The 17951-nt window shown below is 37.3% G+C and overlaps 1 long non-coding RNA gene across 1 annotated transcript; it reads right to left on the bottom strand.

Annotated features, from left to right (window-relative positions):
• Nucleotides 1-3571: 3571 nt before the first annotated feature.
• On the bottom strand, nt 3572-7936 carry LOC103888119. Its single transcript, XR_652501.4, has 2 exons — nt 7833-7936; nt 3572-3971 (listed from the first exon to the last, which is right to left on the bottom strand). It is a non-coding gene; the product is annotated as an uncharacterized LOC103888119 (long non-coding RNA).
• Between the last annotated feature and the right edge of the window lie 10015 nt (nt 7937-17951).

The raw sequence follows: 17951 nt of genomic DNA, 5'->3' as shown, positions 1-17951 counted from the left end.
TGGAACAAGCAGCTGCTGGAGGCAAATGAGCCTTACTCCTTTCTTTTTCAACAGAACTGCTATATAGAGCAGCTCTGTCCAATATGGGAGCCACTAGTCACGTGGAGCTCTTTAAATTTCAATTTTAAAATTAATTAACATTAAGTAAAATGTAAATATTTGTCAGTCATGCTAGCCTCATTTCAGGTACTCAATCAGCACATATGTCTAGTGACTACTGTATTGCATAGCACACATATAGGATATCTCTACTATCACAGAAAATTCTATTCTATTTAGCAGCCCTGACACAGAAGTTGGAAGGAAAAAAAAATCCTGGTAACTTCATTTACAACTTCATGATTAATATCAGGCAGAATTTATGAGTTAACACTATTTCCTATAATAGATACATTTATGAGGACAAGAAATTATTTAAAATGTGTTTTACCAGCTTTGAAGTTAACACAAAAAGACAGACTGTAGTTAATTTAAAAAGTTGTTACCTCGGGTGTCCTCATTTTCCTTATAGTGAATATTAGAAAAGATAGAAAGCTAATGCAAAAACTAATAATAATGATTGTACTCATTTCTAACTCTTCACAAAATTCATTTTCCTCTTTCTTCTTTCAATACAGTGCAATAATACAATGTACTTGGCTGACGAACTACCCTCCCTTACAACTGGGTGTGGTCCCTTGGTTCTCACAATGTGAACTGAAGTAACATCAGTTCTGGACAGAATCTTTAACTGGCTGACATGCTTCCTTCATATCTTTTTTTTTTTTTTTTTTTTTAAACTTTGCTGCAAGTCAGTTTTTGTCCCATGGCTTCCATCAGGCAGCAAAGAAAACAACCCTGTGTATACCATGGTGGAAAACCAGGAGAAGCCTAAGTCTGCAAGATTGTGTGGGGTCAAGAGGCCCTCTAACCTGAAACTGCAACTGATATACGGAAGAGAAATACATTTTCACCTTGTTTGGTCCATTGCATTTGATGATTTGTTTGTAAATGCAGCTAATATCACCTTTATTTACATAAGAGCAGATACAAACTCAATTTTGCTTGAGAACAACTTTTCAGTCTTAAATGTCAGAAACAATGTTTTTTGTTTTGCTCCCTCAGTTATAAATATTCTGCATCTTTTGTAATTTATTCAAAAAGTAAATTTATTATTTCAAAAAAATAAATCAATTTATAGCACTTCTTCAGTAAATAGTACTTTTATTCTTTTTTTTTGGTATGATGGTTATTTCAATTTGTTTTTCATTTATTTATTTATTTTTATTATACTTTAAGTTCTAGAGTACATGTGCATAACGTGCAGGTTTGTTACACATGTATACATGTGCCATGTTGGTGTGCTGCACCCATTAACTCTTCATTTACATTAGGTATATCTTCTAATGCTATTCCTCCCCACAACAGGTCCCAGTGTGTGATGTTCTCCTTCCTGTGTCCAAGTATTCTCATTGTTCAATTCCCACCTATGAGTGACAACATGTGGTGTTTGGTTTTCTGTTCTTGCAATAGTTTGCTGAGAATGATGGTTTCCAGCTGCATCCATGTCCCTACAAAGGACATGAACTCATCCTTTTTTATGGCTGCATAGTATTCCATGGTGCATATGTGCTTTTATTCTTAATGAGATCGCTTTCTATGTCTGTAAAGCCCTTATCTTAGTTCGGTTTTATAAGAAGCAATGTCTGAGTTGGGGATTCTCTTGCATTTCTTGAGTGGGTACTCTCAGGAACCTGTGAATGGTGAGGGAAGTTGGATATGGAAGGGAAAAGAAAAGATGTGATTCAGCTGAAAACAAACCTCAGCCTGATTGCACAGGATGCTCTAGAGTAGAAATCTCACTGCAGAGTTGTTCGTCCGTGAGGCAGCAGCAGTGTTTTGAGCCTTAATGTCTATCACTCCTTGGCTAGTGGGAACTCCAAGACATTTATCAGAGGGTGGGTTCTTACTGGATGAAGGCAATCCTCTGTGGAAGAGGGCCGCTGTGAGCTGAGAGCAGATAACAGGACTGCGCTGGGGAACAGGTGCACCAGCCCAGTGAGAGCCCCTGGGCATTGAACCAGCATTCATTATAGCTCCTTTTCCTTAAACATGCGAACTCACAACCTGTGGTTCCCCATTAGATAAGGCTGATGGGAATATTCTCTTCCCCAAGGGGAATGTATACTTTTCATGACTTCAAATATGGTCTCTAATTTTGCAGAGCAAATTCTTTCATGGGAAGACAGGCAGCCAGAAAGTTTTGATGCAAATACAAAACTTTGGACAGTGCCTTTGAATAATAAAGAGAAGAAGGAACAACTCTTCCTTGGGATGCCACAGAAGCCTGTCTCTGGTGTAAGCAGGTTACACGAGAAGACAATTGTGTTTGACGGTACAAGAACCTGAATTCTGGAGCCAGATGGTCTCTGCTTGAATTGAGATTCTGTCACTAACATACTATGTGACCCTGAGCAAATAACTTGACTTCCTGCACCTCAGATTCTTCCTCTAAAATGTGGATAATGATGGATAATAATAGCTATTGATCGTTGAGTGTAATAAATAATTCGATGTATATATACAAAGGTGTTTAAACAGCACCTGGAAATACAGGGAGAGCCATGTAAGGATGGCTCTTGTTATAGGAAAGCTAGGCCTTGAAATGAGAGGTGACAGGTGCCGGGTACAGGATGGGAGAGAACAATGGTTAAAGAAGTCCGTGCCCTCTGGAGGTAGATATTCTAGAATTAAATCTCTACTCTTGACATTGGGCAAATTACTTAAATTCTTTTTCCTTGTTTCCTCACCTTTAAGGTTGGAATACTGATAGCACTTCTCATATAGAAACACAGTGAAAGTTAAGCAAAATAGTCATTGTCAAATTCTTGCAATAGTACCTCATGCATAATACACTTTCAATAAATATTGTTATTCTTATTATGTTATTATTATTATTCCATGAGGAACGGCAGGGAACTTTTTCAGCAAAAGGGGAAAACTTCATTGGGACAGGTTCATTGCTTGTACACAGGAGTTTTATAAGGTGAGTATGAGATTGTAAGATAAGTAGAAGCTGTGCTGGCAAATCCCTACTATGCAAAGCTAAGGTGCTTTGACTTGGTTCTCTGTAGGCACTCTGAACTCATTGAACATCAAATATATTTGCCCAAATCTCTTTCAGAGGAAAGAAGCGGTACTCGTTATCTAATACCGCATAACAAATTATCAACTTAGTGTCTAAAGACAACAGCTATGAATTTAGCTCATGACGTGTAGGCTGAAAATTTGGGTTGCAATCAGTTGAGGGATTCTTCAGGTCTCAGATAGGCTCCTTCTTGATTCTATGTTAATTTTATGCTTAGATTGGTAGCTCTGCCTCAAGGTTTTGGGTGGGTATTGGTTTGGAGCAGCTGGGTTCTCTTCATGTGGTCTCTCATCCCTTGGAAGCTGAACCCAAGCTTATTATTTTTGCAGAGGCAGTGTCCCAATAAAGAGCACACAATGGCTCTCCAGGCGTAGGCTCAGAACTGCACAGCATCATTTGGAGGCATTTTATTGGTTAAAGCAAATCACAAGCTCTAGCCCAGAGTCAGAGTGGGTGGGAATTTTAATACAAAATCACAGGGGAAAGAACATGGATACAGAAAAGCCATTAATTCAGATATCAGTGAAAACAATCTAACAAATTCTCCAAGGATCACTTATTTAATTCATGAGAATGGTCAGAGGAAGCAAATACAGCATTGCTCCTCCCTTGAAAGTGGCCAACTTTTGTAAGGTTCTAGTAAGGTCACTGGCAGGGAAGGGAAGTGAGGAAAGACCAACTTGTAGAAGATACTGGGCAGGGATGGTTACTCTAAAGTGGTGGACCACCTTGTCCTTGCTCTTTCTCCAACCTTCTCTTCTATGCATTTCATAGATTGGTAGTTGGCACCAGCAAGAGATCCGGTTGAGCAGAAACCTTCATCCTGGAGGATGAGGAGGCCTCCCTATTTCACATGATTTAAAAAGAGGCATTCAGTAACAAGAGAATTCATTATGGAAAAGAAAGGAAAATGTTAATATAGAAAAGCAGAACTTTTAGAAAAAAAGAATTTAGACTCTTCTCTTCCTTCTGTATCTCTTTATTCAGAAAATGAATAAATTTCATAATAGAAGGACTAAAGAATCAGATAATATTGACTAGATGTCATTGGTTGATAAAGAAGGGTACAAAGTAATAATATTTGAACTCTACATTGTTATGCATGTTTAATATAATTTATAAAAGTGAATTTTCATGTAACCACTTAAAGTTTGTATAGGGAATATATATTTTATTGAGGACCATTCACCTGTAAGGCAAGAATCAATTGGTGAGCATAGGTTAATATAAAGATCAATGGCTATGTTATGCTGATATTGAATTGGGAAGCCAAAACTTAGGTTTTAAATCCAAGCCTTGCCTGGGTCCCTTGAGTTACACACCCAAACTCTTTGAACAATCATTTATTGAATTGGGCTATGATTTGGTTTGGGTTGACCCAGAAGCTGCCCTTGAGAAAAGAATTTGAGTACAAGTAGGGAAGGGAGCCCAGGAAAGCCTGGTAGGGAAGGGGATTGAGGCAGCAAGGCAGCAAAGGGAGAGCAGCTAGTAGGAGATGTATTATCAGGGTGACCAATGCAGGCACCTGGAGCTTAATCCCACTGCGAAAGTCTGGGAGTAAGGCAGACCAGATGCCTCAGAGATATCCTGTGTGAGAGAGGAGGGAGCTGGGGTGTTTGTACACCCATTGCCATCAGTCTTTGGTTCAGGGCTGCTCCCAGGAGACATTACCTGCCTGGAATGTCCAGCCAGCCTGTGGCAGGGGAGGCTCCTGCAGCCAGAGAAAGTCTTTAGGCGAAGATATGCCAGTGATGTGCATGGAAATGGTAAATGCCGACGGAATGTGGATTGTGACTTGACAGCATCTGCTCCAGCCTAAATTCTGATTTTCAAATGTTTTTTTAAAGTAGATACTCAAATTATTTTATAAAACATAAAACAGCATACAAGGTTCATTTTTTTAAAAAGAGTTACAATAATTTTTGTGATTGTGAGGGTGTGCTTGGGTGCTCAGTGCTTTCTCTTTCCCTACGGTGCTGAAAAACCAGCTCAGAGGTACCTCTGAGAAATGCAAGGGCTTCTTGAAAAGTAGCTTAAAAACACATGATTTCCATCTTTAAGAACATTTCCAGTTCTAGCTCTCTGACATTTTTGTACCAAGCTGCTTTCTGCCTTTTCCCTTCTGTTAATACCTCTTCTGTGTCCTTTCCTCTTAAAAACAAAATCAACACAATGTTCTTTAAAACTTCATAGCCGGGCGCGGTGGCTCACGCCTGTAATCCCAGCACTTTAGGAGGCCGAGGCGGGTGGATCACCTGAGGTCGGGAGTTCAAGACCAGCCTGGCCAACATGGAGAAACCCTGTCTCTACTAAAAATACAAAATTAGCTGGGTGTGGTGGTGCATAACTGTAACCCCAGCTACTCAAGAGGCTGAGGTGGGAGAATCAGTTGAACCCGGGAGGCAGGAGGTTGCAGTGAACTGAGATTGCGCCATTACACTCTAGCAATAAGAGTGAAACTCTGTCAGGAAAAAAAAAAAAAAAAAAAAACAAACCTCATAAATCCAGTTGAATTTCAGTGGTAAAGGGGGAGGTGGGGAGGGTTGAAGACTCAAAATGGAGAATAAACACAACAAAATGTTACAAAACAGCTAATTGGATGACTATTTAAAACCCACAGTGACTCTCCAGGAGAGGTAGTCATAGTAACATGCCCAGGAATATCCTCCCAGTGTGTATGCAAGCTGGAGAAAGAGGGTGGGTGATGCAGAGGGCAGGGGTCTGCTGGGTGAAGGACCCTCCAGTACAGATTCTGCACACATACTGAAAAGGAACGGCCTTAACATAAACTGTGAATCCCCTCAACAAACACAGAGGTTTATCTATATTTTAGGCAATTTACTTGTGGAATCAAAAGTTGGCCTCTTTAGAGATAACTTATATGAAAGCATTAAAAAAAAAAATCTTTGATAAAATTCACACTCTAACGAAAAAATTAAAAAAGAGAAGACCAAATGGAAACTGTGGGCGATATCTGTGATTGTGTCTTTTGAAGTTGTTCCTTAGACATTGCTCTGGGTTTGGACTCTCATCGTGTTATATTCACATTGACTGAAACTGTATGGAAGTCCCATTAGATATTGTAGTAAAAGTTATGAGTGCCTGCCTCATGCCCCTCTGTCCAGCCTGTGCACCAGCGCGGTGAATAGTCAAAGCTAATGACTCACAGATGCCTCCTATCCAGAGGATCTGCCTCTCCAGGAAATGCCTGGAAAGCTATGCTCTTCCTAGAGCCCCAAACCAATGACTGATCCTGGGGTATAAAATCTTGGCTCCTTGCCTCAATTTGGGACAAAACTGTGGTGCCCTTTATCCTTACCCATGGGATCGTCCTTAAGCCAGACACCAGCTAGAACTATTTCCCTCGCTCAGCTCCTTCCTCTGTTCCACCCATTTCCCTCACTTTCTTAAAGATTTTTTTCCTAAGAGTACTCCCTCAATAAATCACTTGCAAAGTATTCTCCTTTTTAGGACTTGTTTCTTTCTTTCTTTTTTTTTTTTTCTTTTTTTTTTTTTTGAGACTGAGTCTTGCTCGGTCGCCCAGGCTGGAGTGCAGGGGCGCGATCTCAGCTCACTGCAAGCTCCGTCCCCCGGGTTCACACCGTTCTCCTGCCTCAGTCTTCCGAGTAGCTGGGACTACAGGCTCCCGCCACCACACACAGCTAATTTTTTTTGTATTTTTAGTAGAGACGGGGTTTCACCGTGTTAGCCAGGATGGTCTCAATCTCCTGACCTTGTGATCCGCCCATCTCGGCCTCCCAAAGTGCTGGGATTACAGGCGTGAGCCACCACGCCCGGTCTTTAGGACTTGTTTCTAAAAAACCTATCCTAGACAGGCATCTTGGGAATAGCCCTGGAACAGGATGAGTCCATCTGCCTTCAAGCCCTTGGTCTACCACTGGGGAGCTGTGAGACCATGTGCAAGTGTGTTGATCTCTCAAGCGTGTGGTTACACAATGGCAAAATTCAACTAGATCATTGTTGTTATTGTTGTTTTCATCTGTACCTACTCCCTTGTCAGCTTCTTCACTGTCTCACTTCCCTTCCCTCTCTCTCACAGGTTTCTTTGGAGATCACTCAATCTCTATATCACATGTAAAACCCCACACATGAGGCTTTGTTTCTAGAGAACTTGACCAAAGACACATGCTAATAGTTGGGGGCCGAGGCAGAATGTGTTCCTTGTAGCCCAGTGGGAGCCACCTAAGTCTACCAGTGATGGGCACCCTTCCTTCCCCTCTCCAACCAGAATAAGTCCTCTTTCATTGGATCTACTCATAGGATTTCCACAAGATTTCTGGCAAAATGAGAGCTCTTTGTTGCTAATATCTGAAATCTGTTAGACCAGATGATCTCTCAGGTAGGGTGTGGCTCCACTGTTCTAAGAGGGCTTTCTTTACTACTCACAAAATAACGGTGTCCCAGATTCATTGGGATTGGAGAATAAATGGGATCAGGCAAGTACTAAAGAAAATATGGTTGGCTGGAGGATTCTGGGCATCACTAGGAAATTCTTCAGATTAATTCTGTAGGAGGATTATTTATATCCGTTAGCTTTTCAAAGTCTGCCATTTTGGGGCTGCTCCCCCGAAAACCCAAAGCTTTTCATGCCAGAGTAGATAATATTGTTGTCCTGCCTTGATTTCCTTTACTGGACTTAAGCATTCATCCTCCAGTTGTCCTTAGTTAATGGCAGCTGTCTCACCTGGAGATGCTTGGGTGTTTATCCGCTGCTCTCCATGGCCAGAACTTGCCATGGACAATCACTGAATGATGTTGGAATTTCAAAGCCTATCGCCTTGCCTCCAGATGCGACAACACTGTGATGTAATTCACATTCTAGAGCTCCTCATAGTATCAGGCTGAAGCTCAACTACAGCTGAGACCACATTGTTGCTCAGTCCCTTTCTGACTCTATTCTGCTTCCTTCACTTCCTCATGGGTATCTGATAGCATTCCCTCAAAAAGTCATTTGCAGAATAACTCCTAGGTGAGGCCTTGCTTCCACAGAGCTTAACAAGCTAATGATTCAGAGGGTTGAGGGTCACAGGGAGTGAGATTTGGCTGGGAACTGACTGCAAATTGACAATACTGGAGTTCACAGTAAACAATCTGTAGCCACTCATTTAGAAAGCCTTGTATTTTATTCTCTTTTGAGGTTTCCCCAAAAATCTCTTTAATGTGTGAAAATAAAGAGAAAAAAGGTTTCCAGTGTGCTTTCTTATTCAAAAAATTGGAGAATTGTTTTTGTTTGTAGGTTTGATTCACAGTTGTATCCTTAGTGTTTGTAACAGGGGGTATTCAAATACTTGTTGAATGTAATTGGACATATATTCAACAGCTAGTTGGTAGACTTTTATATTTCTGAGTTTATTTAGGATACAATAAAGATATAAAAAATGGTCAGTTTAAGGAATGGAATAGACAGTTAACTTTTAAGTTTATTAACTTCGCTTCTAATCTTTTCATTGAAGTAGAACAATTTTTTAAATACTAATTACCATCTCCATTCTTCTGCATTCTGATTGTTTTGTTCTTTTAGAGAATATACTTCTTACAGAGAAGTTAGCTGTATTCAGAATTGGGCATTCAAATATCCATCATATCTAGGCTGTAAGCTACAATTTCTCTGGACTGCACTTTACTCAATTCTAAATGCCATTTTAAAAGCTAGTTTTGACATTTATTCAAACCATCTGAGGTCTCTAGTCCTCTGGGAAGACTGTGTGTGGTGCTGAATGACTAATATGGATTCAACTAGCCTTTGAGTGGTTTACAGAGCAGGCCATGATATCAGGATTTTTGAGAATTTCAATGCGATTAAATCTGGCACCGTTTCTGCTGGTATCTTTTTTTCTCAAGGATAAAGTGCATATGTTTCTTGATGGATACAGAGGAGAAAGAAAATAAATTTGGAGAAATTTGGACAATATGTTATTTTGATTTCCTTTTCACTGCCTCAGTTACAACTTTTGACTGGTAGGGAAGTGCAGAGCTGGGATTTATCTGAAGTGCAAAATTTAAGGGGGTACCAAAAAATCGAGTAATCAAGAAATATAGCATTTTAATGCAATTTTTATTTATAGTAAAAACATTTAACATAAAATATAACATCCTTTTTTTTTTTTTTTTTTGAGATGAAGTCTTGCTCTGTCGCCCAGGCAAAATACAACATCTTAATGATTTTTAGAATACAGTTTAATACTGTTAAGTATATTCCTATTGTTGTCAAATAGATATCCAGAAATTTTCCACTTGCAGATCTGAAACTCTATACCCATTAAACATGAACTCCCTTTTTTCTCCTCTCCACAGTCTCTGGTAACCAAAGTTCTGCTTTCCGTTTCTATGCATTTGACATCTGTAGATACCTCATAAAAGTGGAATCATACAGTGTTTGTCTTTTTGTGACTGGTTTATTTCAATAGCATAAAGTCCTCAAGGTTCATCTATGTGTAGCATGTGACAGGATTTTCTTTCTTTTCAAAATTGAGTAATATTCTATTACACACACACATACATATGCAAATATATGCATACATATACATATATATATACAACACATGCATACATACATATGTATAATAGTGTATTTATCCATTCATTTATCAGTGGACATTTAGGTTACTTCTACCTCTTAGCTATTGTACATAGTGCTTCTATGAACATGGGTGTACAAATATCTCTTTGAAACTATGGTTTCAATATTTTGGATATATACCCAGAAGCAGGATTGTTAGAAAATATGGTAATTTTATTTTTAATTTTTGAGAAAACACCATTCTGTTTTCTATAGCAATTACATCATTTTACAGTCCCACCAACAATGCACAGAGGTTCCAATTTTATCACATCCTTGTCAACATTTATTATTATTTTATTTTTCTTAATAGTAACTGTCCTAATGAATGTCAGATGGTGTCGCATTTGGCTTTGATTTGCATTTCTCTGATGATTAGTGGTGTTGAAAATATTTTCATTTTTTTGGCAATTTGTATATTATTTTTGGAGAAATATCTATTTAAGTCCTTTATACATTTTTTAATTAAGTTATTTGATTTTTGTTGTTGAGCTGTAAGAGTTCTTTATATATTCTGATTATTACCCCTTTTCAGATGTAGTAAATACTTTCTCCCATTCTATAGGTTTCCTTTATATTCTGATGATTGTGTCCTTTGATGCATAAAACTTTTAAGTTTGATATAGCTCCATTTGTCTATTTTTGCTTTTGTTGTCTGTGCGTTTGATGTCATAAAAATCATTGCTAAGTACAATGCCATGAAGATTTTCACCTATTTTTTTCCAGGAGTTTTATAGTTTTAAGTCTTTAATGCATTTTGAGTTAATTTCTGTATATGTTGTAAAATAAAAATCCAACTTTGTTCTTTTGCATGTGGATATCCAGTTTTCCCAATACTATTTGTGTTCATTCTACATTAAATTGTCTTGGTCCCTTTGTCAAAAATACACAATGGTTTATTTCTTGGCTCTCTATTGTATTCCATTGATCTATTTGTCTTTATGCCAGTACCACATTGCTTTGATTACTGTAGCTTCATAATATATTTTGAAGTCAGGAAATATGAAGCCTCCAGCTTTTTTCTTCTTTTTCAAAATTGTTTTGGGTATGTAGTATCCCTTCAGATTTTATATGAATTTTAGGATGAATTTATATATTTCTGTAAAACATGCTTGTGGGGTTTTGATAAAGATTCATTGAATCTGTAGATTGCTTTGGGTCATATAAACATCTTAACAGTATCGTTTTCCAATCCATGAACATACTATGACTTTACATTTATTTGTGTCTGTTTTAATTTTTGTCAGCAAGTTTTATAGTTTTCAGCATGCAAGTCTTTCACTTCCATAGTTTTATTTCTAAATATTTCATTTGTTGTTGCTATTGTAATGGGATCATTTTATTTCGTTTTAGATTATTTATTGCTAGTGTATAGAAATGCAACTTATTTCTATGTACTGATTTTGTATTCTGCAACTTTACTGAATTCATTTATTAGTTCTGACATTTTTTTTGATTGTTTTTACATACAAGACCATATCATCTGCAAATAGAGATAGTTTTATGTCTTCCTTTCCTTTTTTTATCATGAGAGGGTACTAAATTATGTCAAATATTTTTCTATATCAATTATAATGTTCATGTGACTTTTGTCCTTCACTTTGTTAATGTCATGTATTATGTTGGTTGATTTTTGTATGTTGAACCATCTTACATTCTATAAATAAGTCTTACTGGTCATATGTACAGTCCTTTTAATGGGCTGTTCAATTTGGTTTGCTAATATTTTGTTAAACATCTTTTGTTAAAGATGTTTGCATCAGTATTCATTGGGAGTATTGGTCTGTTGTTGTATTCTGGTGTCTTTGGATTTGACATCAGAGTAATACTAACCTCATGTAGTTAGCTTGGAAGTATTTTCTCATTTTAAACCTTGGAACAGTTTCAGGAGGATTGGTGTTAGTGATTCTTTAAATGTTTGATAGAATTATTTACTGAAGCCATCTGATCCTGAGCATTTCTTTGTTGGGAAGTTCTGATTACTGATCCAATACCCTTACTAATGATAAGTCTCTTCAGATTTTTCTATTTCGTTGTGATTTAGTCTTTGGTAGGCAGTGTATTTCTAAGAATTTATGCATTTCTTTTAGGTTATCCAATGTGTCAGCATATACTTGTCCATAGTGTTCTCTTTTAATTTTTTATTTCTGTGGTATTAGTCATAATGTTTCTTGTTTTATTTCTCTTTTAGTAATTTCAGTCTTCTCTTTTTTTCTTAAAAATGCTTAAAATTTTAAAGTCATAGCATTCCATTTTAAACTGATAATAACAATTTCAAGTGCATATTAAAACTATTCTTTTGCAGGTCTCCTCTTTACTTTAAGTTATTGATCTCACAAACTATATTTTGATATATTATTTAGTCATTAGCATATACATAGTATTTTAAAAATGTTTTTGTCATTTAAATCATATACATCAAATTTACAATAGTATAGGTTAGTATATTTGTTCATGTATTTACCTTTACTAAAGAACCTTATATTTTCTAATCCTTTGTATTACTGTCTATGGTCCTTTCATTTTAAGTTGAAGGTTTTCCTTTAGCATTTCTTCTAGAGCATGTTTAATGGTAATGAATTCTCTCAGCTTTGATTTGTCTGAACGTGTCTTAATTTCTTCTCCATTTTTAGAGGACACTTTTGCCAGACACAATATTCTTGGTAGACAGTTTTTTTTTTTTTCCTCTTAGGGCTTTGAATATATTCTCCTACTCCTTTTAGCCTACAAAATTTCTGCTGAGTAATACATTGATAATGTTATGGAAACTCCATTCTACATAACAAGTACCTTTTCTGTTACTGCTTTTGAAATTCTTTGTTTTTTATTTTAGATAATTTGATTATAATATGCCTCAGTGTTGTTCCCTTTGGATTTGTCCTATATGGAGCCCTTTGAACTTCTTCAATCACTATACTCATTTCTTTCCTCAGATTTGGGAAATTTACAAGCATTATTTCTTCAAATAAGCTGTCTGCCCCTTTACCTCTCTTTTCTTTCTGGATTTTCCATAATACACATATTGCTTGCTTAATAGTGACCCATAAATCTCTTACACTTTTTTTTCACTTTTCTTAATTATTTTTATATATACTTTTTGCTGCGCTGATTCAGTGATTTCAAATGAAGTTTCTTCAATGTGCCTGATTCTTTCTTCTGCCTAATCAAGTCTGCTTTTGAATGCTACTAATACATTTTCAGTTCAGTTGTATTTTTCAGCTTAGAATTTATGTTAATTTTTTTCATAGTTTCCATCTCCATGGATGTTTTTATCCGATTTTTCTAATTTTGTTTACTTTGTAAACAAAATTTTGCTTAATTTTGTTTGTGTTCTCTTTTGCTCATTAAGCAAGCATTTTTATGATAGCAGTTTTAAATGCTTTGTAAAACAATTCATATATCTGTATTTCTTTAGGGTTGATTTGTGTCTTTTGATTGGGCCACGTTTTATTTACTTTATAAAACATGGGCCATGTTTTTCTGCTTCGTTGTTGATTAATTATTTTCCTGATCTGTATACTGGCTTTGCACAGATGAGGGTTTCACCAGTCCGCCTGGCTGGGAGTTCTAGAACCTCTCAAATAGTTTCTAATCTTTTCATCCTCTTTGTGTCTCCCTTTGGAACTATACCTCTAGCATGCTGTTATCCTGTTTTCAGATACTTCCAAATTGTGGCATCTGATGCCTCAGTGCTCTGAGTCAAGCCAGATAGAAACCAGTCCCTGAGGCTACTCCCAGACAAGATAATACATGGTCCACTCTTTTGTTGCATTTGGAAAGAGGAGCCCTGTAAGATAGGTTTCCTCCCAGTTGGTTTATGGTATGCTGTATAAGAGAAGAGGCATCAATAGGTATGCCAAACACCCTGATTTTTCCTACAGATTTCTCTGGAATTTCATCTTGATTCTAAATGGCCTGGGTGCTGCAGCCTCCCAGTCTCTAGAGTTTTCAGAGGTGTTTTGATACATATATTGTTGTTAACTTGGTGACTCTGTCGGGGAGGAAGGGCCAGTAGCTTCCTAGTCTGCCATCTTGCAGACTTGTCTGGATGCTCTTTTATGCAATATTTTTTGAAATCAAAGTAAATGCAGAGAATTCATTATAGAATTTCAAAAGTTTAACTAAAGATAAGATCAGAGTGTATATTATATTTTTCAAGTGAAGTTCTTAGAGACCATTGACTGGTTACAGGTAATACATCTTCAATGCAAGGAAGAAAAGTTATGTGTAATTTAGTAAGTTGTCACTAGTTCAGGCTCATAGGCTAAGATGGTTGCAACCACTTTAAGGAAGAGATGGAATCACCTTATGGAAAACAGGTGTTCCATTAGGCTAAGATGCAGAATTTAAAAAAAAAAAAAAATAGAAGGAAAACAATGTGCTTACAGAATTTAAAAAAAAGTTGGGGGAAAATTAGGAAATATCAGAGGTATATTTTGTCTTATTTAATATGATCAGACAGCCTATGGTCAACAGATAAGCAAAAATGAAGGAAAATTTCAGATGGAAAAGTTAGAGATCCAAAGTGTGTGTTATATAATGCATTCTTGCTAACGCAAGTTAAAGAGGATATTTTTGATCTTTGTACTTTTACACTCAAAGGAGAAATGTAAATTTTGAAACAAAAGGCATATTATCTGTTGTAAAATGCATCTTCCATTTTGCAAGTCAGTTTGGAAAAAGGTAGTAACTGAAAATTTAAAGAGCAAAATTTTAAGTCTTATTCAAAATTTGTCTTTGAATTGTCCCTAAATTGGTAAACAAGTCTGAATTTTCTGTACTCAATCCTGTCCAACCTCTAGGCTTCTAGATCTCCTCTCTCTGGCTCATATTTCTCTGTGTACATCTGCTCACATTTATCTTTACTCAAGTCTCCCCTCAGGAAGATTTCACATTTGTAAGAATGTAAGCCGGTGCTCTCTCCTGCCTGGAGTCTTGCATTTAAACATTATTTTGCTGCAAGAGTAAAACAGCCTATTTACCTGTCAAAGGGATTTCAGACCTCATATAGGAGACTGTAACTGCTGAGTGGAGTGCAGTTGGGAGACGTCACACTTTCAATTTTGCTTCTGCAAATGCTGCTCTTTGTAACATTGATCATGCAAAAAGAGCTACTGATGAGATAGTCTTTGAAAAGTATAAGATATAGAAATGATATTTATATTGAGTGGAACCATCTTTATAGAGAAAAAACTTGATATGCCTGTACCATTTTTGACATATGTTTTCTAAACAGTCTGAGGATAATCAGCAACAAGTATTTTCCAAGAACCCTCAGACAGTTTGGTAGGATTGGAGACATGCAAAACTGACAGCCTCTTAGAATTAATGGTTCTACCTGGAGTAAGAATGCCACCTCAAAAATATTTTATGAACTTATCCACTTATTTCTTTAGTTAACACATTCTTATGAGCTTAAAATATGTGCCAGGCATTGTTCCTGAAACTTGTCTTAGAGAAGATAACAGATAAAAATTATTGTCCTCTTGGAGTTTACATCCTTAGAATTAGAAGGGGAGACATAGAGAAGACAATTAGCCTAATATGTAAATGTTATTGTGTATTACAAGATGGAAAGTTACAAGTAAATCGAAGTAGGGCAGGGTCAGGGGTATTGGGAGTTAGGAGGGTGGTGCAAATAGACTGCACTCTTAAATTGGTGCTCTTTTGCATAGCAATTCTTAAATACCCCTTTCTCTGCCTTCTGTAGGAGGCTACAAAGCTTTTTTTTTTTTTCTGCAAGATCCAGAATATAAATATTTTAAATTTTGTGGACCATATATAGTCTCTGTCACATTTTTCTTGGCTTGTTTTATATAAACCTTTAAGATATATATAAAAAAGTATTCTGAGCTCCTGGGCTATAAAAGAACTAAGAACAGACTGCATTTTGACCATGGGCAGAAGTTTGCCAACCTTTGTCCCGGAAGATGTCAAACGGCCAAGGTTTGCCATGGAAAAGGGAAAAAAAAAACTGTTCTAATGACTTGATAAAACCCCTATGATTAGAGTAGATATGTAGAGAAACAAGACTCCCAGGAATGACTCCACATATCTTGAGTACTTCTAACTTGGCCAGTAAGAGCACACTTATAATATCCCTTATTTTTAGGACATTAGTTTCAGCAATACAAACCCATTTTTGACATTGAATGTGCTACCATATTTCTGTTCATCAGAGATAGAAATAAGGGCCTGTCTTGAAGTAGCCACGGCTAGAGTAAAGCCCTTCCTGAAACGTGCTGGTTGAGAACATTTGGCTGTGCATTCTGGATTAGCGAATGGATATTACCTTCAATTAGGCAACACACACAGTAACATGTGATAGACCGAAACATTTTAATGGCAATCACTGGCTTATAAATGTGACCTTTTTGGCATCTTGACAAAGGCGACTTTAGGTTCTTTACGTCTGAGGTCGCCAACTTAGTCGACTTGGGAGGCAAACCCTTATTGGTTTCCAGGTTTGTCTTCTAGGTCAGTCTTTGGAGAAAGCCCAGATCTGTCACCTTGTCAAGGTGTGGGTAGGATCTGGCTGTGTCTGTAATATGAGATGCTTATAAACATGAGACAAGACTAAGAGAACCAAACATGAGTGATGGAAAGGCCCTGCCTGACTTGATGCTCATCTCTGTCTGTAAACTCAGCTTCCCACTTGCCCACTGAACTCTGCAATCACCTCCACCATATCTGTTGCCAGCATATCCTAACCTTATTTCTTAGCACCTTTGCCCTTGCTATCTCCTCTGTCCTGAGCATATTCTTCTTTCAGATAATGAAATGCTGCGTTCCATCAACCCTTCATTCCTCTACTCAGATGCCACCTTTACAGAAAGCCCCCCCATCCGTGGTCACTCTCTCTCGAGTGACCTGGCTTTATTTTCTTCATAGCTCTGTGGCATGCGCATTTGGTGATTGAATACTTTTCTGTCTGTCCTCCCTAGCATCTAAGGCCATGAGAGCAGGAATCATGTGCCCCCATTGTCTAGGACAGTGCCAGACACAGAGCTGATAGTCAGGAAATGTTTGCTGAACAAGCAAAGGGAAACAGGAAGAAGATGAGAACACAGATGCACATTGGACACAAATGAGTTTCCCTAGATAATGCTGTCACCTGGGATATCACAGAGGACCACATGCAGCTTTGGTTCAAACTGTGCAGAACACAAGAGACTCCTAAAAAGAACAAAGCTTGGTGTGTCGACTTCTAAAAGCTGTTTTATCAGCATGAATCAATTGGAAATCTTGCTTAGCTAGCAATTGATTTTCCTAGCAATGATGATTAAGCAGCACAAGATGTAAAAATGCTCTCTGCGTCATCAAAGAAAATTAGATTCTGTTAAACACAGAACCCTTGTTAGATGTATTTCCTAATTATTTGAAAATCTGTGAGTCTCTATTAATCAGGCAACATGATTAACTAGGAGAGTTTGTTCCCTGGCCTAGCAAGGCAACACTGGGTTTGCTGTAATGTGACTGCTTAAAGCCAGCAAGTCTGTATAAATGTCCGGGAGGAAACAGGAGGCAAATATATTTTAACTATTCATGAGTTGATGTAAAAGCCAATTGTAGGGAAAATTGATACTGAAAAACAAAAACAAAAACAAACCCCCAAAACAGTCAGACTGATTCTTGGTGTTTCACAGTACTAATGATATCCAGTACAAAGCTATGAAATTGCAGATAATGAAGGCTCAGTGATCTGCTGTTACCTATTACCTCTAGCTGAGTTTTATTCCTTCTTCAGGTAAATTAACAGAGAAGATTCTTCAACAGAGCCTTACTTGGGAAGAATAGGGTTTGGAGGAAGAGAGTGAACAGATTGATATTGCTCCTGGCTGTCCAGAAATAACCAAATGGAATATCTTGCACCTTGTGTGGCAAGTCAATCAGTATCTTTTTTTTATTTCAAAGTCACAAAAATTTGAATATGGAAACTGTACTGTGAGAACTGGACCAGCAGGGGACATACAAATAAATAGCAGCTATCAAAGTTCAAATGGCCATGGCAATTTCCTCACAGTTTTTGGTTTTTGTTGACCTGAAATTGCAGCATACGCCTAATAAGTCTTTGATATGAAGTGGTATATCACTGTATGCAGAAAGAATTTGTAATGCCTCTAAGTCTCTGTAGCAGCTTCCTTTTTAAGTGGGATAAAGAGAACATTTGAGAGGTAATGAGTTTTAGGCCCAATGCACTTAGGATGGAGAAAGTTAATAACCACAGGGAAGAAGACATTAGTA

This window comes from Papio anubis, chromosome 16 (assembly GCF_008728515.1).
Source record: "Papio anubis isolate 15944 chromosome 16, Panubis1.0, whole genome shotgun sequence".
Taxonomy (NCBI): Eukaryota; Metazoa; Chordata; class Mammalia; order Primates; family Cercopithecidae; genus Papio; species Papio anubis.
Note: the sequence above shows the minus strand (reverse complement) of the source record. Positions and strands in the feature narration are given on the sequence as shown.